At 37.4% G+C, this 24,273-nt stretch overlaps 1 pseudogene; it reads right to left on the bottom strand.

Annotated features, from left to right (window-relative positions):
- LOC105034100 (peroxisome biogenesis protein 16-like) overlaps nt 1-24,273 on the bottom strand; it is a 99,223-nt pseudogene that overhangs the window by 52,557 nt on the left and 22,393 nt on the right.

Here is a 24,273-nt window from a genome sequence, read left to right as displayed (position 1 = left end):
AAATAAATTAGGTTTTGACTCAAGAGGGAATCCTCGAAGTCAGTGATTGTGAATCACTTTCAACCTGTGAGTCCTGTCTTCTTGGTAAAATGACCAAGTCACCTTTTACTGAAAAAGGTGAGAGAGCTACTGAGCTCTTGGGCCTAGTACATACTGATGTATGCGAGCCCATGAGCACCAGTGCTAGAGGTGGATATTTCTACTTCATAACTTTCACGGATGACCTATCCCGATATGGATATGTCTATCTGATGAAACATAAGTCGGATTCATTTGAAATGTTCAAACGATTCCAAAGTGAAGTAGAAAAACAAACTGGAAAGAGTATTAAAACTCTTCGATCTGATCGAAGAGGAGAATACCTTTCTAGTGAATTTCTCACATATCTAGGAGAGAATGGGATTCTCTCCCAATGGACTCCTCTAAGAACACCACAGCATAATGGTGTGTCTGAAAGGAGGAATCGGACTCTGTTAGACATGGTCCGATCCATGATGGGTTTTGCTAGCTTGCCGATATCCTTCTGGGGATATGCACTCGAATCAGCCTGTTATCTGTTAAATAGGGTTCCAAGTAAGTCTGTAATTAAGACTCCATATGAGATATGGACAGGGCGTAAGCCAGTACTTTCACACCTTAGGGTCTGGGGGTGCCTGGCCTATGTCAAACGATTAGTCATAGACAAACTTGGACCTAGGTCTGATAAATGCTCATTCATAGGATACCCCAAAGAGACAAAAGGATATTTTTTCTACCATGCTGATGAACAAAAGGTGTTCGTCAGCCTTAAGGCAATCTTTTAGAAAAGGAGTTCCTTAGTGAAGGAACCGTTGCCTCTAAGGTTGAACTTGATAAAGTTCAACAGGTAGAAGGACCGACACCAATAGCTGAACCTGAGTCGGATATGATTAGATCAGATCCGGAACCCAATATACCTGCACCATTAAGGCGATCCGATAGAGTACCGCGTCAGCCGGACAGATACTACGGTTTCTTGGTCTGAGACGGTGATCCCATCGAACTTGATGAGAATAATGAGGATTCGATCACCTATATGGATGCAATGCAGAGACCTAATTTCGAGAAATGGCTTGAAGCCATGAAATCCAAAATGGAGTCCATGAAGGTCAACAATGTATGGACATTGGTTGACCCACCTGAAGGGGTTAAACCCATTGGGTGTAAATGGGTCTTCAAAAGGAAGAGGGGCGCAGACGGAAAGGTGGAGACCTATAAAGCCCATCTGGTCGCCAAGGGGTATCGTCAACGTTATGGTATTGACTATGACGAGATGTTTTCCCCTGTGGCAATGCTCAAATTCATTCGGATAATACTTGCAATAGCTGCCCATCTGGATTATGAGATCTGGCAGATGGATGTAAAGACAGCTTTCCTGAATGGAGAGCTGATCGAAGAGGTGTATATGATACAACCTGAGGAGTTTACATCCACAGATGAGTCCAAGGTGTGCAAGCTTCAGAGATCCATTTATGGACTGAAGCAAGCTTCTCGGAGTTGGAACATGCGTTTTGATAAGGTGATCAAAATGTATGGCTTCATTAAGAATGGAGAAGAGCCCTGCATCTGTAAATGGGCAAATGGTCCAGTTGTAGTATTCCTTATCTTGTACGTGGATGACATTCTCTTAATCAAAAATGACATCCCCGCACTACAGGGAATAAAAGTTTGGTTGTCATCACAGTTCTCCATGAAGGACTTGGGTGAAGCATCCTACATCCTAGGAATGAAGATCTATAGGGATAGATCTAAAAGGATGCTTGGGTTATCCCAGTCCATGTACATAGACACTGTGCTGAAGAAGTTTGGCATGGAGAATTTCAAGAAGGGCTATCTACCGATAGGCCATGGAATTTCTCTCTCTAAGAAGGATTGTCCGACAACTCCTGAAGAGAGAGAGCGTATGAGTAGAGTCCCATATGCTTCAGCCATGGGATCTATCATGTACGCCATGACATGTACAAGATCAGATGTGGCATACTCACTAGAAGTAGTGAGTAGATACCAATCTGATCCTGGAGAAAACTACTGGAAAGTGGTTAAAGCCATCCTTAAGTATTTGAGAAATACTATAGACTAATGGTTGGTTTATGGCAAGTCAGATCTGAAACTTGTGGGGTTCACAGACTCCAGCTTCCAATCTGACCATGATGACAGCAGGAGCGTATCGGGTTATATCTTTACTCTGAATGGTGGAGCCATCTGCTGGAAGAGTTTCAAGCAGCATACTGTGGCAGAATCTGTTTGTGAAGCGAAGTACATCGCAGCATCGGATGCCGCGAAGGAAGCTGTGTGGCTGAGGAAATTCATCAACGAGCTCGGAGTAGCACCCTCCCTCGATGGTCTAGTCCTGCTCTACTGCGACAGCACTGTGCCATAGCTCAGGTGAAGCAACCCAAAGCACATCAGCGGACGAAGTACATCTTGCACCGCTTCCACCTGGTCTGAGAGATCGTGGATCGAGACGACGTCGACCTTCAGAAGATCGACGGAAAGGAGAACCTAGCCGACCCCTTCACTAAAGCCCTGGCGATAAAGGAGTTCGACAACCACAAGTCGAAGATGGGTATTAGATATTGTGCCGAGTGGCTTTAGGACAAGTGGGAGTTGTTGGGAAATGTGTCCCAAAAAGCCAATCGTCAAGCTGTTGACGGTTGAGCAACCAAGTATTGTAATTGATTTGTTAATAAATAAAATATATTTGGCATCTTCATCATAAGCTTTCATCTTCTAATGAACTTCGTTGTTATGATGAAGTTCTTAGGACTATTTAAGTTCGATAAAGAGAGGATTTATCGATTAGTCCTTAAAACTGTTCACGATCAAATGATAGGTTGTTAATAAGGATGACAGCTTCTATCGAGCATAGGTTGCTGTAGGCCATATGGGTTAGTTGTCCTCTTAACCAAAGAGTGTGGAGACACTGGTATGGCATACAGGTGAGATGTAAGGGTACATCATCATTGAATGTGACCAACTCCAGAGCATTCTGCTGTCGAGAATGTCTCTGATGGGATATAGGTATAAGTGTCCCTTAGACTTGAGATCGCCTCAGTGACTTGCAAGCAACTCACTGTGCTTTGGTACTGGACTAACTGAATTTCTAATTCAGGGATGGAAGGCTTCTGGGTACAGTCAAGTACTTACGAAGTCAGAGTATGATTGAGATGGGATTGACCACTCCAAGAGTTGGAGAAGAATGAGTCGCTGTATTTCAATTTAGCAAAACCTTGGCCAGGGTAATCCATCAGATGGATTTGATATTTTGAAATACAATGTGGACAACCTGATCAGAGTTGACAGTTAAACTCTGGGGTGTCCTATGATCATTTTGGTCAAGGGAATGAATTATATGAAAACTATATCCGCATGGGTTCTAAAGATGTTGTTCTACACATTCGACCTATCCGATCATCGGGTACCATTGCTAGATGGTCACTTCGATTGGTATAGGAATTTGTTCCTATGCTACCGGCTTAGGTTCGGACCTATGAGGTCACACACATTAGAGTTCATGATCCGATCAGATGGTTGATCAATGATTAAGAATCGTTCTAGGGTTAAATGATCAATACGATTGACATTTTACCCAGTGCAAGTGTTGCAGGAGGATCTATTAGCAATTTGATTGCTGATTGACTTAATTTGATTAAGCCAATGGGCTGAGATTAAGTCTAATTAAATATAATTTAATTAGATTTAGTTTGGGCTTGATTGGATCAAGTCTAATTGGTTTATTGGATAAGCCAAGTGCAAGAAAAAACTAGTCCTAGTTCAACTAGGACTTGGGTCAATCTAATTTCTAATTTGATTAGAAAATTAAATCAAATTTAAATCTAATTTAATCTGATTAAATTAGGTTCTTAATTAGGTTAAGATCTATTTTAATTGGATTGATCTAATTTTGATTTGATTTGGTTTGAAAAACCAAATTAAAACAAGTCATAAGACAGAATCCTAGTAAGACTAGGATTCCACCTTGCGCCACATAATCCTTCTCCACGCCCTCTCTCTTATTCAATGCCAATCTCCACTTATTTTGTGTGACAAAAGCCCTCTCCCAGATCTCTCCCACGTTCACAAAAGGTCTCCTCTCTTCTTTCTTACATGGAAGGTGGTTTGGATCAAATCTAAAAGGAATAAGTTTGGATTTCGAATTCTATGAGATAGAGTTTTAGAAATCCAAAACTCTTTCAATTTTGCATCGAATTTATCTAAATTTTTTTTGGAATTTTTGTGACTTTTAGGGTATATATTTTACATCCTTTTTTGGTTATCCATGCATAAAAATATGGAGGAGGTGCTCAAGAGTTGGGCATCCCTTAACTTGCCATGTTTGGATAAGCCTTGACTAGGTGTTTGACCTAGACAAGGACTCTATCATATCTCTCTATATAAGATGAGTTTCTTCATAAAATTTTAGGATAAGTTAGAGATTTGAGAGACCTTTGTGCCATCCAAAAATTAGAGAGAAATACCTTTGGGTCGTGGAGATATAAAAGATGCAAGTTTGGGTGTCTAGAGAGAAAAACGTGAAGAAGAAGAGGGTCTTCTTCTAGGTTTTTGTTTTCATATCTTTCCTCCCTCCATCTTGAGTTTCCTGAGAGTGTATTAGATCTGAAACTCCTCCTTCTACTTTTCATCTTTGGAAGAGTCCAAATCAAGAAGAAGGAGGTACCTGATCAACCATCAAAGAAGGATCAGCGCAGTACTAGCATACTGTGCTGATTTCCTGAAGCAGGACTTCTGATCGAGATTCGTGGGCTCGTGTGGACGACTCCTAGAGACCGGACATGTGTGTGGCTTGCAACATCATCCTCAAGCTCGGATCAGCAAGGTTAGAATGTCTAACCTGCAAGGTAATAGATCTGATCTATTGTTTAATACATACATTAGATGTGGTATAGAAACATGTTGATATGATCAACATGTAGTTCATGCTATATTTATATATTTTAATTTTTGATTTAATGCTATGTAATAATCATGTAATAGGACTTAGATCTAGGGATTCTCTAGTTTTAAAAAATAAATTTTGATTTATTTTAGTCTTCCGCTGTATGATCTTGAAAAAGTTTCAAGATCTAATCCTGAAATCCTAGATCTGGTTCCTTCACGTCCTAGATAGGTCGTCCCACTGCATGGGTCGTCCTACCGCATGCCATGAGCCAAAATGCAGCATGTCGGCTATCCAATGAAAGGGGATGACCCAGATGGGTCGTCCCATTTTGTATCAACCTAATTTTTCATATATTTAAGGTTCAAAACTTATCAGAATACTTCCAAATGCTCTCAAATGGCTTCAAATCAATTGGACACTCTCAGAAGGCTTCGAAAATTTTTTCAATTTACAGAAACTTCAACTTTGGCACACTTGATGAAACTTTTCAAATCTAATTTTTTGGACTATCTGAAATATCACAAAAATATTCTTCAAGAATAAGAAATACATTAGTAGTCTCTTCAAATGATTTACGATCATCAAAATCAATTCTTGGAGTAATAATTTAGATCTAATTTTATATGCATATATATGATATATATTTATGTGTTAAAATTTAAAAATTATTTTTATATTTTAAAATTTACTTTCATACAAAAAATTTAGATTTGAAATATGATTTTAGAATCTAAAATTTATGTTTGTGCATGAGGATTTTGGTCATGAAAAAATTATTAATTAGGTCATGTAATAAGATTGCATTTAAAATTTTTGATTTGAGTCATATGGGTCTAATTCGATTAAGTAATTAATCAAATCGAGTCAAGTATTGATTAGGATCAGATCAATTAAATTAATGATCATATAATTATTATTAATCAAATCAATTGAATCCCATATGTAGAATTGATTAACTTAAGGACCTAATTTGACTCGTTGGTTTGAGCCCGATTCACTTGAGCTAATCAATTTTGATCAATCGACTTATTGGTGTCTAAGCTAAGTTAATAAGATGTGATTATTTAATTGATTTCGTTAGCCAATCTGGTCAATTTATTGGTGTCTAAGGAAGGCAATAAGGAGACCCCCACTGATCTCTACTTACCTGGTGAATTTGAAAGATTGGATCTTGAATTAGGTTGCTTAGCAGTTTGGTTTAGCCCATGCCAATTAGATCGATCATATGATGACTGATTAGATGAGATCTAAATCTAAATCTCTCCATAAATATTAAGTCCATAGGTCTTCCATCATTGTAGATGTACGGGCATGCTATCGATGTTGATTATTCTCGACTGGTTACAGTGGTTCAGTTACATCGATAACACGCAATCACTGTATTAGCAAAGAGTTGCTCCAAGAAAAGGATGGGGTTGGGCTCAATAACTGTTAGGTGAGGGATCCAATGATGACCTTGCACTTGCTTATGAATGGTGGGTCGAACTTAAATAAGAAGTGTGGACAATAACTATTAGATGAGCTCACATGACTTAGAGATCAAGTTGCTGTAATATGCTTAAAGAAGCATCTAGGTAATGAGTTGCCTACACATCGGTGTGCATGTTATGAATAACTGTTAGATGAGATGCATGTCATCAGTGGAACCGCAGTATCCACTAGAAATCTTTTATCATGTTAGGATTTTTATTTCTTTTCTGAAGAGTAGAGGGATCCAATAAATTAGTGAGAGTCATTATTTACATCTTAAAGTCTCTAGAAGTAAATATAAATATTAAGTACAAAAGTCTAACTTGAATCTCTACTCTCGTAGTTAAACCATCATGTCAGCCTCAAACCCTCTAGCCCGCATCTTTGAAATCAATCATTTGATCGATAATAATTTCAAAGACTGGCTCAGAAATCTCAAGATTATCTTGATCTCAAAAAAGTTAAGCCATATTCTCGACCAAAATCTCATAGTGCTGCCAAACCATCCTACTGCTGAGTAAAAGGCTGCTTTTGAGAAGTGAACGGATGAAGATAGTCGGATTAAGTGCTCTGTGCTAGCGTCCATGTCAAATGAGTTGCAAAGCCAGCACAATCATATGTCTACTATCTGAGTTATGATCACTCACCTACAAGAGTTGTATGCTGAGCAGAGCCGTACTGCATGCTTCGAAGTATCCAAGAGACTCTTCAATCTGAAGATACGCGAAGGGTAGTCTGTCCATAAGAACTGTATGATAGTGATCAAGGACATTGAGGAGCTTGGGAAGCTCAGGCTAGATATACAAAAAGAATTACAGATGGATCTGATCCTTCCATCCCTTACCATTTCATATAGTCAATTCAGTGTGAATTTTCATATGAACAAACTTGACTGCACTATTTTCGAACTCGTCAACATGTTGGTCACTACGGAGGGTACCTTGAAGAGTTCAAGAAGCACTATTCTCATTGTGGAGCGGACTTCTTCTTCCAAGAGAAAGTCTACTGGAAAGAAAAATATTAAATCTACGAAGAAGCAGAAGAAACAGAGCAAGTCAAAGAAGGATGGTCTAAGGGCAGCTGAAGCAAAGAAAAAGTATTTCCACTGTCATGCTGAAGGCCATTGGAGGAGAAACTATCCAAAATATCTAGAGAGCTTAAAGATCAAAATGGATGATAAATCTTCTGAAGGTATGCTCGTAATTGAATCTAACCTTATGATTTCTTCTACTTGTAGTTGGGTATTAGACTCTGACTCGAGTGCTCATATATGTACCTTAATGTAGGGTCTGATAGAAAGTAAGAGGTTAAGAGAAGGTGACATGATCCTTCGGGTTAGCAATGGAGAAAAAATTGCTGTAGAGGTCGTTGGTATTTATCTTCTTCGATTATCGTCTGATGTTAGATTAGATTTGAAAGACTATTATTATGTTTTTGTAGCTAGTCAGAATTTAATTTTTGTATCTGTGCTAGACAGAAAGATTTTAAAATTAGTTTTAATAAAAAAATTTATTTTATTTATTTATGAAATAAATTAGTTGCATGAGGTATTTTAATTGACAGTGTTTATCACTTGCATGTTGATACGAATGTGAGCCTAAATGAGCAAATAGTGAGTGCTGTAGGCCAAAAAAGATCCAAAAATAAAATTAACCAAAAGTACTTGTCGCACCGTAGACTAGGCCATATTGGAAAAGACAGGATAAACAGACTGAAAAAGGATGGGATCTGTGGCTCTCTTAATCCAAAGTCGTATCTAGCTTACAAATTCTGTCTTCGAAGAAAAATGATCAAGTTACTCTTTGTAGAACATCGGGAGAGAGTCACTGAGTTACTTGCCCTGGTACACACCAACGTGTGTGGGCCATTTGATGTGCAGACCAGGAATGATTATACCTACTTCATTATCTTTACTGATGATCTGTCTAGGTACGAATATGTGTATCTGATGAAACACAAGTCTAAGACCTTTGAAAAGTTCAAAGAATTCAGGCATGAAGTAGAAAAGTAGATAGGCAAACTCGTTAAGGTTCTTTGATTTGATCGAGGAGGTGAATACCTTAATCAAAAATTTTTAGATTATCTTAAGGATAATGGCATAGTCTCTCAATGAACCCCTCCTGAAACACCTCAACTCAACGGAATATCCGAAAGGAGGAACATGACTCTATTGGATATGGTCAGGTCCATGATGAGCTTCACTGATCTACCCTTATTTCTTTGGGGATATGCCTTGTTAACTGCCATTCACTTGTTGAATAGGGTTCCATCAAAGTCCATTCCTACAACACCATATGAGATATAGTTCGGTAAGAAATCGAGTCTAGGTTATCTTAAGAATTGGAGATGTCCGACCTATGTTAAGAGATAGATAGCGGATAAGTTGAAGGATAGATATATTATAGCTCACTTTATAAGATATCCAAAAGAATCTATGGAATACTACTTTTACTTTTCACAAGATCATAATATGACTGTGAGTCGAAACACCATATTCCTGAAAAATAGTTTATCCAGGATGACGGCAGTAGGAGGTCAGTGGAGCTCGAAGAGAAAGTCTCTGAAAAGCCAAGAGCTATAGATCCTTAGGAATCCATAGTCCATGAGCCAGTAGTTGATGTTCCTCTCTACCTCGTAGATCTAACAGGATCTTTCGACCTCCTGAAAAGTACATAGATATGCTTACGGAGGAAGTAAAAAAAATATTCCTTATGAGAGATAGGGGTCATAGTGATGATCCTACTACCTTTGATGAGGCGATGACTGATATCGATTTTAAAAAATAGTTAAATGCTATAAAGTCAAAAATTAATTTGATGCACTCGAACCAAGTCTGGACTTTAGTGGATCTACTTGAGGGTATTATACCCATTGGATGTAAATGGATCTACAAAAGGAAGATAGGTACTGATGGTAAGGTAGAGACCTATAAAGCTAAGCTTGTGGCTAAAAGTTATAATCAGTGCAAGAGTATTGACTATCAGAAAATCTTCTCATCCGTAGCCATGCTGAAATCCATCTGCACTTTACTTGCTATTACGGCTTACTATGATTATAAAATCTGACAGATGAATGTAAAAACTGCTTTCCAGAATAGATATCTTGAGAAAGATATCTATATAGAGCAGCCTATGGGTTTTACGTCCGATGATGGTGATCATAGAGTCTGCAAGCTGCAAAAGTTCATATACAGATTAAAGCAAGCTTCTCGGAGTTGGAACCATCATTTTGATAAGGCAATCAAATCGTTTGATTTCATCAAAAATGAAGAGGAACCTTATGTATACAAGAGGGTCAGTGGGAGTGTGATTACCTTCCTCGTATTATACGTAGATGATATTCTCCTTATTGAGAATGACATTCCCATGCTAACCATGGTCAAAAGATGGTTGTCTAAGAAATTCTCCATGAAAGACTTAGGGGAAGCATCCTATATTCTCGGAATAAAAGTCTATAGGGATAGACCTAAATGAATGCTTGATCTTCACAAAAGCTGTACATAGAGAAGGTGCTGAAGAAGTTCAGTATGAAAAACTCTGAGAGAGGTCTCTTACCTCTTAGGCATGGTATTAGTCTTTTCAAGATGATGTGTCCGACCACATCTGAGAAGATTCAGTACATGAGTAGGATTTTTTATGTCTCGACCATAGGGAGCCTCATGTACGCCATGCTATATACTCAACTTGATATTGCTCTTAATATGAGTGTCACGAGCAGGTATCAGTCGAATCCAGATGAGGAGTACTGGATAGCTGTGAAGAACATCCTTAAGTACTTAAGAAGGACTAAGGATTTGTTCTTGATCTTTGAAGGTGATTCTGAATTGTAAGTCGAGGGATATACAGACTCAGACTTCATATCTGATCCTGATGATAGAAAGTCTATGTCAGGATATGTGTTCATTTGCAATGATGGCGCAGTCAGCTGGAAGAGTTCCAAGCAACCCTTCATAGTAGATTCGACCACGGAGGCTGAGTATGTCGCTGCTTCGGATGCTACAAAGGAAGGCTTATGATTCAAGAAGTTCATCGCAGAACTTGAGGTTATAACATCAAATGCCATACCACTCTACTACAACAACCATGGAGCCATAGCACTTGCTAAGGAGTCGATGTCTCATAAAAAATCTAAGCATATCGAGCGACGGTTTCATATCATATGCGACTACTTCGAAAAGAAACATGTCGAGGTGTGAAGAGTAAACTCCACGGATAACATGGCAGGCCCGCTGACTAAGCAGTAGAGCCAACCGAAAATGAAAGTCCACCTTGAGAAGATGGGACTTAGATTTGTGGCCAATTGACTTTAGTCAAAGTAAGAGATTGTTAGATGTATGTCCTATAAGCCAATATGACTGATACATTATAATAAATCTAGGACACAATTTTATACTTAATACATTGATATAATTAATAAAAGGATAAATTTATTTTTTATTCAAGTATGATGTGTCCTTGAATCATCCATGAAATTAGTTTCGATAAATATTTTTAAAGTGTTGAGAATTAGAGATATGTATTTAATTCCTAAATGCTCCTGATCATAGTATCATCATGAGCATAGTGATAGATCTGGATAGACTGATGCACAAATTACTTTCTTCGGGATAGATGAGTCTCTGATCTACTATGTAGAGATACAGGATGACGAGTGTGAGTAGTTATTAGAGAATAACTAGTACTGAACGTGACCATACGAGAGATCACTTAAATTTTTATTCGATCGTCAGTAATTATCTCAATGCTATAGTTGTGTGACTGGTCCTTTGACTTAAGATGGTACTGCTACTCACAGTGAGGCTGCTGGAGTTTGACTGATACATAAATATGGATCTCAATGAGCCCTTGTAGTAGATGTTGGCGATAATTGATCCACTATAGGAGTGAGATGCACATCAAGATAGGATCTATCGACTTTGATAGAGAGGAGTAGTCCTATGAAATTTGAAAGGCTAAGTCCAAAAGTTTATGGTCACAGTAGTATGATTGATGAAAAAGAGTTTTCATAGAAGTTATAACCGGACTTGAACTAATCGAATCTATCATGTGACTGATGATGAGGTTTGATGATTTATCCATGACCTGCCATCTAGTCGGGACTCACGATAGAGGATTGAATCATATGTTAAGTACACTTAGAGGTTCATTTCAGTTTTACTAGGTTGCTACTACATACTGCTAGGTGTCACTGGTAGATTGTGAGAGCTCACTAAGATTGTTCTGGATCGACAATCCTTGCTGAGTTAGAGTGAAATTGTTCCGACTTATTAAAAAAAATTTCAATGATACGATAATAGAGATCATTGTATATCTCACTACCAGATAAAATTGAACCAATGGGATCATACAACAAAGGGATTAGGTCTGAAATTAGCAATTGAGCTTATGAAGTATCAATTGGATTTAGAGAAACTCATTGGGTTCATGATAACCTTGCTAGCACATGGTTGAACCCAATTCCTCTTTTCGTTGGGATTACTTATTTGATAAGATAATTCTAACTTAATTACCTACTAATAACCTATATGAATAAGATTTGTGGGACTTCAATTGTTGGGTGTCTAAGGTTATGGATCATATAAATTAAGGGTGCAAGTCCCTAATTAATTTTCTTGATAGTTATTCTTGGGCGCCACCTTGATTTGATCAAGTTGGGCATGTCCATTGATTAGAGGGCCTTTAGTTCTCTTATGAGGCATCTCTTGGGTGTGTTTTGGGGTGTCTAATTATGGATGCAAGGGCTCCAATTGTTGGCACCTAAAGGGTCTCCTAAAGTAAGTTGGATAACTTAGGTTAATAGGAAACCCAATGCAAATAGGACTTGTGTTATGTGATTGAATAGGATTCAATCTTTGTGCCTATTTAAAGGGACCTCCTCTAAGGTCCCTAGAGCATCCAAACTAGCAACCCCACATGCCAAAAGAAAAGTCCCACTCCCTCTCTTCCTCTCCCTTTCTCTTCCCTTGGGCGTCCCATACCCCCTTTCTCTGGGGATGCGCATCCCAAGGAGTCCCACACCCAAAAGCTATTCGGTGCCTCTTTCTTACTGGTTTCTAGCATCTGATAGTAGCACATAGTAAGGGGATAAACTCTAGAGAAGAGGAGAAGAAGAAGATCAAGAAAAAAGATCAAGCATTGATCGCGATTCAGGCTTCATTCAGATTTAGTAGGCTAAATTTTGGAGAACAAAAATTTAGATTAAAGAGGGCTGTTCCAGGCTGATCCCGAGTGGATACTCGTAAAGGTCAGACACTTGTGCAGCTAAGAAAAAATTTTTTCTCTTTCAGATTCAGATTTGAAGAAAAAGATTGCGAAACAGGTATGTAATTTGATCACAATCTGAATTTCAGCATATATCAATTTCAGCATATGAGATAAATATATGTGGTTTTATGTTTTCATACATGCATAATTTAGATTAAAAGCATTCTAATCTTATTCTCCGATGTGGTGTTTAGAAAATAAAATTTTGAAATATATATGCATGCACCAAATCTCGAATTCTAACAAATGTCATCTTTTCGAAAGAGAAAGAGTTAAGATATGTAACTAGGACCACGATTATGCACTATAGCCATTGATAAACTAGAGAGGAACTAGATAACTAATTAAAGCAAGAAAGTTAAAGATAAATGTAAAAATAAATTAATGGTCAAGATACAGAAAATGATAAATTGTTTGATTAGTAGAAGGGCCATTTTTCTTATGTTACATTCCGTTGTTTATACTTAGAGTTGTGGTCAATTTCATAACAATATGTGTCCAGTGTTTGTACTTGCCCATGCTTATGCTCTACTTTGCCCGACTATTTCAACTACCACAACTATTGCCTTCCCACTCACCACATCTCGTGAACAATCAAATTTTAATTATGTAATCTTTTGCTACATCCGATCCCTTTGGTTAGGTCAATAGGATAGTTCACCATATATGATAGATCGGTGTGACATTGGTATTCTCTCAACCTTTTTACTGGCTACTAGGTCATACAGTCCTTCCATTCAGTTTGTTAAGTACCAAACCCAAATAACTTCTTGGTTACTTAGATTGCTCCTTAAGTTTGATCGAATGATGTAATACCCGGCCTATTTGGGCCTTAAACCCAGCCCAAAGGCCTACAAAGCCCAACAAAAAAAAATGAAAAAGACTCCCGAGAGTCTTCTTCTTCCTCCCGACCGGCTCCTAATCGGAGTCGAAAAACACCCCGAGGAGAAGTCAAACTCCTCCCCTCCGACCCTATTTAGAGAGGAGACTCTTCTCTCTTTCCCCACCAAAAAAATCAGGAGCCAAAATGGCAAGGATCATCGAAAATCACTCGCGGAAGCCGTCACCGTGCTCGCCTCGATTTTTCGCCAGAGAGGTCACCGAAGCTCGAGGTAAGCCCCGGCTTCTCTTCCTCTTTTCTCCTCCTTCCTTCCCTTGCTTGTGTGCATGATCGTCGATGACCGGGCTCGTCGGATTTTGTTGGAAAAAAAATCCTTTGTTTCGTCCAAAAGAAACCATGGGAAGAAAAAAAAAAGAAGAGAGAGGATTTTCTCTCTCCTCTCTCTCCCTCTTTTTTTCTCTCCCTTCAGCCTGAACCCTATTTTCTCTCTCTAAAAATAGACTTTCTCTCTCTATATTATTTTTCTCTCTTGATGGATTTCTCTCTCTCTTAAAGTTATTTTTTTAAGATTAGCATAGTGAAAGACTTCTTTTTGATGATTTTGATCGAGTTTAGTGAAGAGTCCGATCCTAAGTAAGGTTTTGATTTATGGATTTGTTTAGATTTAATTTTAATGCAAGAATATAATTTTGAATAATAGGCATTGAAGAATCTCCTAAAGGTTAATCAATCTGTTCGTTCAGTGGTCTGTAAAAAGTAAGTAATGAATTATCTTTTTGAGATATTTCATATTTATTTTGAAAGCAAATATAATTATTCTTAGAATTATGCATGATTTATGAAATTATGTTTTGAAAGAAAAGTGATTCTGAAATACTATGGATTATTGATTTTGCATATATTCAGTAAAAATTATGATATATTATGATACAAAAGTATTTTGATACAGATCGGATTTATGCTCTCAGCCTAACTATGTTTCAGTGGGCCCCGCCAATGGAGATTATACATTGGTACTCAGTGGATCCTATCAGTGGGGGTTATGCGCTGTTATTTAGTGGACCCTGCCAGTGGGGATTGTGTGCTAGAATTTAGTGGACCCTGCTAGTGGGGGTTGTGTGCTGGTATTCAATGGACCCCGTTAATAAGGGTTAAACGCTGGTCATAGTCGAGGCTGTTAGGTTATGAATGTTTTGATTCGAATCAGATTTATGATTATATTGTGTATAAATATTTGAAAAGATTGGATTTATATTGAATTAGCATAAAATATATTTTTATATTTATTCACAGTATTATTCTTGAATATTATATAATATCTGAAATGTCTAGTTGAGATATTTATTACTTACTAGGCTGTTTAGCTCATTATCTTTCTTTTTATTTTTTTTCAGATTCAGATATTAATTACGAGTGTAGTAATAATATTGGGACAGAGCTTTTAGAGGCGAGATTTAGCATTGTCAATTTCATTAAACTTAGAACTATTGTTTTATTTTGTAGTGAAACTTTATTGGATGTAAGACATTTGATTTAGTTATTTGAATTAAAGATGAATAATAATTATTTTAATTTTATTCTATTGTGATGCATTAATATCGTGATGAGATACCTTGCATGTTTATAGAGAGAGTTCTTCATAAATATGTGGCGGTTACCATGATCTTCAGCTCACAATTTCGGATCGAGAGCATAACAAATAATATCAAAACTTTAGTATTTGGGCTTACATACTTGATTCAAGAACCCCTTTGGACTAAAATTCCCTTTGTTGTACTCTCTCTCAAAGCTATTATGTGTATTATGATCCAAGTATCAAGATATGGTGTAAACTATGCCTCCTCATCTTACCATCTATTGTTGACAGGAGGTTGATATGATGTATTGAACACCACTAGAGCCATCAAAACGGGCCTTGGCCCACGGACTGGCCCATTTAGACCCTTAAAATAGTAGGGCTGGGCCAGTGTTTTAGCAGTCCGTTCAACAAAAGGGCTTTTTAACCCGACCCGTTTATGGCCCGGCCCGTGAAGGGTTGGCCCGTCTAGCCCGCGGGCCAACCCATTTTTTTAAAAAAAATTATTTTAAAATAACTTAACCATTTAAAGTAATCAGTAAATAACCAATTATTTCTAAAATATCAATTTTCTCATTTCTATGCCTCATTAGTCATTACTAAAAATCTTAAGAACATGGACTGAATTTCAATAGTTGGACTCAATGTTATTTGAACAATATTTATTACTTCTTAGTTTGTTTGATTTTGTAGAGTTTAATTAGTCTGTGGTGTTTTTTCTTATGGAGAATGGAGATTATGATATTATTACAAAAATTTTGAAGTTTTTTCATGTTTACTTTTGGTGTTTTAAAATTTGATGTAGGGATTGATTTTATTTATTTATTTGATGAAGTATTATATTTGAGAGTTTTTTAATTTATTATAATTTTTTAATTTTTTTAATTTTTATAATTATTTTAATTTTTTTGGTGAGCTATAAGAGCCGATCCGTTTAGGCCCTTCACTTATAAGGGTTAGGACGGAGCCGTCTATTTGATGACCCGTTTATCAAAAGAGTTTTTTTGGCCCGGCCCTAATGGGCCCGATTTATGAAGTGCCGGCCCTCCACGGGCCGGACCGACCTGTTTTGACGGCTCTAAACACCACATCTATGCTGCAACAGATACCAACACCAAGCATTTAAAATAAATATGCCTTTCAGAATTCCCATGCCTATTAGGGGTTTTTCCTCTTCTGATCATGATTCCTACCGAAAACATTCCTTGTCCTAAGGATTGACCAGGTTTTAGCTTGAACCAGCTAACCTTTTTGATTAGGCTGCTTCCTAAATTACTATAATCAATTAGAATCTTTCTAAGATATGGTTCCATATGGTGTAGAGATCTTTATAAAGTCTCAAAAGGTTGTCTTCCACCTTCAACATCCTTAAGAATTTCTATTCTCCAAGATCTCTTCGTCTTTACCGAGCTGTTGCAGACTCGCATTTGTCTCATAGTAAGATAAGTGAAGATCCTGCTTCTCTTCACACCCTCGCCTGTAAGATTACGAACAACTAGAGCATTTTAGGAATTTGCAATCAATGAACCCTCATGTATTGATTCAAGAGCCTTTCAATCTTTTATGCTAGGCCCTATCTTCAAGTCCCATGTGCCGACGTCCCTCTCCCTTGTATTTCCTCGTCATCCTAAGGAAATATTTCTTTATGAGAGGTCAGGGTTTAAAATCTTCATATAAAAAAAACCTAACCTTCACCAGCCATGGCCTACTCGGTATAACCTTTGGAACTATTGTTCTGGTTGTGTCTCCCAATAGAAGTCATCTATCTAAGAAAATAATAGCATCTCAGATATCTTAGCCGTTTCCAAGTCCCCTCCAATGGCCAATTGATTTCTGATGCTTGCCACCCTTTGCTTTGGGTATCCCTTGACCAATAATTTCTACTTGAACTATGGTATGACTAGCCCTAGTCTACTGAACTTAGGTATTCACCTCAACCTCAAACCTACTGACGAAATATATAATGCCAACACTCCTGTTGATGTCCTCAAAAATGATTTCAACTTAGATTTATGTAAAAAGCTAGCTACAATGCCTATATATAAGCCTTCCACTAGCGTATCAGACTATTCTTGCATCAAAAGTATATCACCTATTTCTCATTCTGGGGTTGCAATACCTTGTTATGCTCTTGATTAGTCACAATTATTAAGGCACACCTCAGGTAGGTCATTGCCTTGGCTGAGGACCGACTGATGACTTTGGCTCATCTTTTTTAGGATCTTAGAAGAATTAATTTAGCAAGTTGGGGATGTGGATGTCCTTTTTAGTTTTCAGATATGGTTGTATACTTAGTTCCCAAAAATCTAACTATATCCCTATTCGATGTATTTGAAACCACTCCCCTTGATCAGCAGTATGCTCACTAGGAGGACCATTTTCTTACTTTCACAGACTATTTCAAGATACCCTATAAAGGCACAGCCCATAGAAGCATAAATCTCCAATTCTATTTTCTTCATTTCCCAAAACCAACTTGGCTGGTATTCCTACAAGCCAACATGTTCAGAAGATACCAAAGTTGGGGATTCTTTGGAGGGATAGTTTTGGTTCCTAGAGATCTTCACATCAAATCGATTATAGAGATAATCAATCAATAATAAATACTCGGCTGAGCATTATTCTCCTAATTTTTTAGCCTTCCAATTTTGTCTTGTTCAAGGCTTTTGTTATCCACCCCTCTGTTCTTTGAGTACTCCATTTTTTGGTTGACTACTTATTGTTGAGTCATATTTGATCACATTGGTAGACTTCTTTTATAAGCAATTGTACTTGAACTATAATTTTGCCTCCTTCAACCATTTGTTTGCCATGGCCAGAGAATTCATGGATTGGTGGAATACTTGCATCATTAATATTTGTTCCAAGAGTGCCACCGCCATCTTCGCCCAGATCAACATTGGTTCACCTCTTAGTAATTGATCTTTTTTTTAATTTATTGCCAACTGATGACAAATCTTGCTTACCATCTATAGGCAAGATCTCAATTTCCACTGAAAGCGAAGATATCTATATGCTTCTGATCAAGTGGAACTAATTTGCTTAGGTGTAAATCATGTACACTTATACTTATCTAACCAATTCCAACACCCCCCAGCTTTGGTAAAGACTCCCTTAATTTGGCTATTACCAACAAAAACTGAAGTCTCTACCTTGGAGAGGAGAAAAGCGGGTCTCCACAAGCCCAAGCCCAAGCCCATTCCTCCTTTTTTGCTATAGCTAAGAAGTAGTAGAGTGAGGTGCTTGGCAAGGATAGGTAAGGCTGTATCTTTTAAGTCCACAATAAATTGGATATCAACGAGGATTCAAAAGATGCATTGCTCGAGACTGTTGTTGCAACCATTGATTCAACATATTCCAAGTCCTCAAAAGGTCGAACTCATCTGAATGAGAAATTGACTTGTCCTCTTTGACCATTCCTCGCCCTCTTCATTCTAAAAGTCCTAGGAGCCTCCTCAAGTTTTGGGCCATCTCTCAATCCCTACCACTGATATAATGACCGAGGTGCTCCAATCTTCCAAAGAGTTTAGGCCTCCCATCAATCCAACCCCAACGTTCTCCTAAAGCTTCAATCTTCGGCTCTTCAGTTGCCAGTAATGAGGTATTAATTGAAGGAAAAGAAAGTCTATTTCTAGCGGATAACTAAGATTGCATCTAAAATTTTCTATATGTTGAACTAAATAAAGATCAAATCTTTACCTAGATTACAGTGGAATAGGGATCAAAATCTCTAAAATTTAGATTCAAACCCTCGCGTAGGTCTGGATCTGCAAGCCCTCTACTTCGCATGCATCCAAGCTCCGCAGGAAAGTGAGATGAAACCTCGAATTGAAGCACCTTCGTAAGGCCACCAAGGAAGAAAAGAGAGCTGCTCGTGTGATGCCTCACACCAGCAAGGAGGATGCCCAAGAAAGAGGCCACGGCAAGGAGGAGGGGCGGCAAGAGGTGGGATGCCAAGATAGGACGCCCAAGGATGACACCCATAAGTTCTCATGCCTCTCTCTCTCTTTCTCTCTTTCTCATAATCTGATTGATATACTTCATAAGTAGAGACCCTCCCTATTTATAGATGATTTTTCATGACCCATAAGATTAGGATTCTTAATTCAAATAAGCTTTGAATCAATTCATAATTTATCAAAGAAGGACTCCTAGTTGAAAAAGGATTGGCGCCTAACTTGGCGCCTATATGCACCGATGCCCACACCCATGTGGGGCGGCCCACAACCAGCATTATATCAGGTGCTGGTCGGTCATCGAGGTGAGAGAGTCTCAATGAAAATGGATTCTAAGAATCTCATCTAAAATTAGATCAATTCGAATCTAATTTGAAGCTGATTTGAAATAATTTCGAAAGGTTGTCAATCCTAAACTGTTTAGGATTTAGGACCAAGTCTAACTTAAAATTTTAAACTCAATTAAGTCTAATTAAATCAGATCTAATATGAAATTAATTAACACTTTAATTTAATCTCTCATAGGCTCCTTGGATCATAGATCAAAAAACTGTTCATCCTTAGAATTGAACCTGAACCTCATGTGTAGTACTAGCTAAACATAGTCAACACTTCAATCCCATTTGATTTATAACTTAATTCTCAATCAAGTTAGTCTATATGTTCAATCAAATCAAAAAATTTTAAATTAGACATATAAATATAGGCCAATACTTTCCTACATCGCTTGATTTTTGTGTGTGACTCCATAAATTTGAACACTAAGCCGATAGCATAGGAACCGTTTCCTGTACTAATCGAAGATACTATCTAACAATGATTTTTAATATTCAAATAAATCAAATAATCATAAAAAAATATTTTAAAATCTATGTATTTAGTTACCACATAATTCATTTCTTTGATCCTGAATGCTCTAGGATGATTTAGAGTTAACTGTCAACCCTGAGTGTTTCATCTACATTATATTTCAACCTTTCAAATCCATCTCATGGATTATCCTGATCAAGATTTTACTTAATTAAAATACTGTGATACATCAGCTCCTATAATTCAGAGGGGTAAATCCCATCTTGATCCACACACAAACTTTGCAAGTACTTGACTGTACCAAGTAGCCTTCCGTCACTACATTAGAAATCTAGATAGTCCAGTACCAAAGCACAGTGAGTTGCTTGTACGTCACTATAGTGATCTCAAGTCTGAGGGATATTTATATCCATATATTTTACGAGCAGCTCTTGATAGTAGATCACTCAGCAGGTAAGCTACTTGTTCAGTGACAATATAGTCCTACATCTCCCTGTATACCATATCAATATCACCACACTCTTTGGTTAAGAGGACAATCAACCCATATGGCACACAACAACCTCCATTCGATAAACGTTATCATCCTGTAATGACGTATCATTTGATTGCGAATATATTTAAGAACTATACGATAAATCCTCCTTTATCGATTGCTTACATAGTTTTAAGGACTTCATCACGACACAAGAGTTCTACAAGAAAGATGCAACTTTATGATGAATAATATCAAAATAATTTTTATTTATTAATAAATAATTTATATACAATAAAAACTCAATCGTCATATGATTGATTTTAGGATATATTTTCTAACAACTCCTATTTGGACTAAAGCCAATCGGGACAGTATTTTATGCCCATCTTTCATTTGAAATCATCAAACTCTTTGATACCGAGAGCTTTAGTGAAGGGATCGGTTAGGTTCTCCTTTCCGTCGATCGTCTGAAGCTTGACGTCATCTCAGTCTATGATCTCTCGTACTAGGTGGTAGTGGTGCAGAATATATTTGATGCGCTAGTGTGACTTTGGTTCTTTCACCTAAGCTATAGCTCCAGTACTGTCATAGTATGGTAGGACGGGACCATCAATAGAAGGTGTAACTCTAAGCTCAGTAATGAATTTTTTCAACCACACCACCTCTTTTGCAGCATCCGATGTAATAATGTATTTCACTTCGCATATAGAATCAACCACAATATGTTGCTTGAAACTCTTCCAACAAATAGCTCCTCCATTCGAGATAAATATGTAGCTCGATATGCTTCTGCTGTTATCACTATCCGACTAAAAATTGAAATCAGTGTATCCCAAAAGTTTCAGATTAGTGTCTCCATAGATAAGCCAGTGGTCTTTAGTATTTCTCAAATACTTAAGGGTTGTCTTCACAACCTTCCAATGATTTTCATCTGAATTAGACTGGTACCTACTCACTATCCTTAGTGAATAGGCCACATCTGATCTCGTACATATCATAGCATATATAATAGATCCCACTGTCAAAGCATATCGTATTCTACTCATATGATGTCTCTCCTGAGGGGTTGTTGGACAATCCTTCTTGGAGAGAGTAATTTCATGACCTATCGGAAGATAGCTTTTTTTAAAATTCTTCATATTGATCCATTTCAACATGATATCAATGTATGTAGATTGAGACAGTCCAAGCAACATTCTAAATCTATCCTTATAGATCTTCATCTCTAGGATGTAGGATGCTTCTCTCAAGTTCTTCATGGATAACTGTGATAACAACCACAACTTTACACTCTGTAAAGCTAAAATATCATTTTCTATTAACAGTATATCATCTATATACAGTACAAGAAAGATAACTACAAAGTCGGTAGCTCACTTGTAGATGCAAGGCTCTTCTCCGTTCCTAACAAAGCCATACATTTTGATCACCTTATCAAAATGTATGTTCCAACTCCTAGATACCTGTTTAAGTTCATAAATGTACCATTTATCTTACACACCTTAGACTCGTCTGTAGATGTGAACCCTTCAAGCTGTATCATATACACCTCTTCTTTCAGCTCCCCATTAAGGAAAGTGATTTTGACATCTATTTGTCAGATCTCATAATCTAAGTGTGCAGTTATAGCAAGCATAATCTGGATAGATTTGAGTATTACCACAAGAGAGAACATCTCGTTATAGTCAATACCATAATGCTGATAGTAATTTTTGGCAATTAGACAGGCTTTATAGGTCTCTACCTTCCCATGCGCTCTTCTTTTTCTTTTGAAAATCCACTTACACCCTATGAGTTTTATCTCTTCAGATGGATCAATTAGTGTCCATACACTATTGATCTCCATGGACTTCATCTCGGACTTCATGACCTCAAGCCATTTCTGAGAGTCGGACATTTGTATGGCTTCCATATAAGTGATCGGATCCTCATTGTTCTCATCTAGTTTGATGGGGTCACCGTCCTGGTTTAAGAAACCATAGTATATATCCGATGGATGTGGTACTCTATTGGATTTCCTCAATGGTGCCTCTACTAACTCCGAATTTGATTCTCCAATCAAATCCAATTCTGTGTGTGTCAATCCTTCCATCTCTTGAACCTCACCAAGTTTAATTTTATAGACATTAGTTTCTTCTCTAAGAAACTCCTTTTTCAAAAAGACTGTCCTGTTGCTGACAAACACCTTTTGATCTTCAGCGAGGTAGAAGTAGTACCCCTTAGTTTCCTTTGGGTACCCACGAACAAGCATTTATTGGATTTAGGTCCAAGCTTATCTGTCTTTAAATGCTTGATATAAATTGGATACCCCCAGATCCTAAAGTGTGAGAGCACCGACTTACTCCCAGTACATATCTCATACGAAGTTTTATCGACAGACTTGCTCGTCACCTTATTCAAAATATAGCAAATAGTTTTTAGAGCATCTCCCCAAAAGAAGATTGGTAGACTCGCAAAGCCCATCATAGATCGCATCATGTCTAACAAGGTTCGATTCTTCCTTTCTGATACTCTGTTATATTGTGGTGTTCCAAGAGGGGTCCACTGTGAGAGAATCTCATTCTTTTCTGGATATGTCAGAAAGTCATTGGTGAGGTATTTATCTCCTCGATCTGATCAAAGGATCTTAATAATCTTTTCAATCTGTTTCTCTACTTCACTACAGAATCATTTAAATATTTTAAATGATTCTGATTTATGCTTTATAAGATAGACATACCCATATCTCAATAGATAGTCTGTAAACATAATGAAGTAGTAGCATCCTCCTCTGGCACTTATGTTCATAAGTCCGCATACATCAGTATGTATTAGACCTAAGACATTATTGGCTCTTTCACCTTTTCTCTTAAAATATGATTTAGTCATCTTACTAAGTAGACAGGATTTGCAGGTTGGTAATGATTCACAATCATCTATTTTAAGGACACGCTCCTTGATTAATCTGTCAATCCTATTCTTATTCATATGATCAAGCCTACAATGCCAGAGGTAGGATTCACTGACATTATCTATTTTATGGTGTTTATTGGATGTATACATTATACCAACAGACCATGATATTATGTATATGCCATGTCTTAATTATCCTCGCATAATTACAGTATTATTCATAATGATATCAAAAAAATTATCTTTTATTATAAACTTAAAATCAAGTTTGTCCAAAAGGCCTACAGAGATGACATTCATAAAAAAAAAGGACAATAATGACAATCATCTAATATGACACTACTGGACTCGAAGACAAGCTATAAAGTTTCTAAAGTCAGAACTGGAACAAGACTTCCATCTCCAATGTTTAGGAACCACTCGTCCTCTCAAAACTTCCTACTTATCTGTAGTCCTTGCAACAAATTACATATATTAATCAGACTTCCGGTATCCAATACCCAAGTAGTAGTATCACAAATAGAGGAATTACAAGGAGTTATCATATAAGTATCTTATGAAGCAACCATTTGCTTCTTTTTCTTGTTCTTAGGCCTATTTGGATCAAGGATGACTATGTAAGCAAGACAATTCCTTTTTCAATGACCTAGCTTCTTGCGAAAGAAGCATTCTACCTGGCTCTTGTCGACTTTCGATGTTTTGCTCTGCTTTGGATCGATGGCATGAGTTCTCTGCACTTTCTTCTTCTTTCCTCTTTTAAAGGATCGATGACCTATAGATGAACCTTCCATAATATGCACCGGCTTCTTTTGGAGCTAGTGATCCTTCTCAAAAGTCTACAGTAATCCTAGCAAATCATAGTAGTTCACTGCAGGCTTCGTCATTCTGTAATAACTGAGAAAGGATAGGTAAAATTTTAGTAGCGAGTTGAGGATAGCATCTTTGTCTAACAGTTCATACAACGGAAGTCAAGTTTGCTCAGACGTTCAATCTGCTCAATCATGTACAGTACATAATCGATAACTGAAGTCTCCTCTCACATACGGGCATTGAATACTACACAGGAGAT

The sequence above is a fragment of the Elaeis guineensis genome, chromosome 12 (assembly GCF_000442705.2).
Source record: "Elaeis guineensis isolate ETL-2024a chromosome 12, EG11, whole genome shotgun sequence".
NCBI lineage: Eukaryota > Viridiplantae > Streptophyta > Magnoliopsida > Arecales > Arecaceae > Elaeis > Elaeis guineensis.
This window is presented reverse-complemented; position numbering and strand designations above follow the sequence as displayed.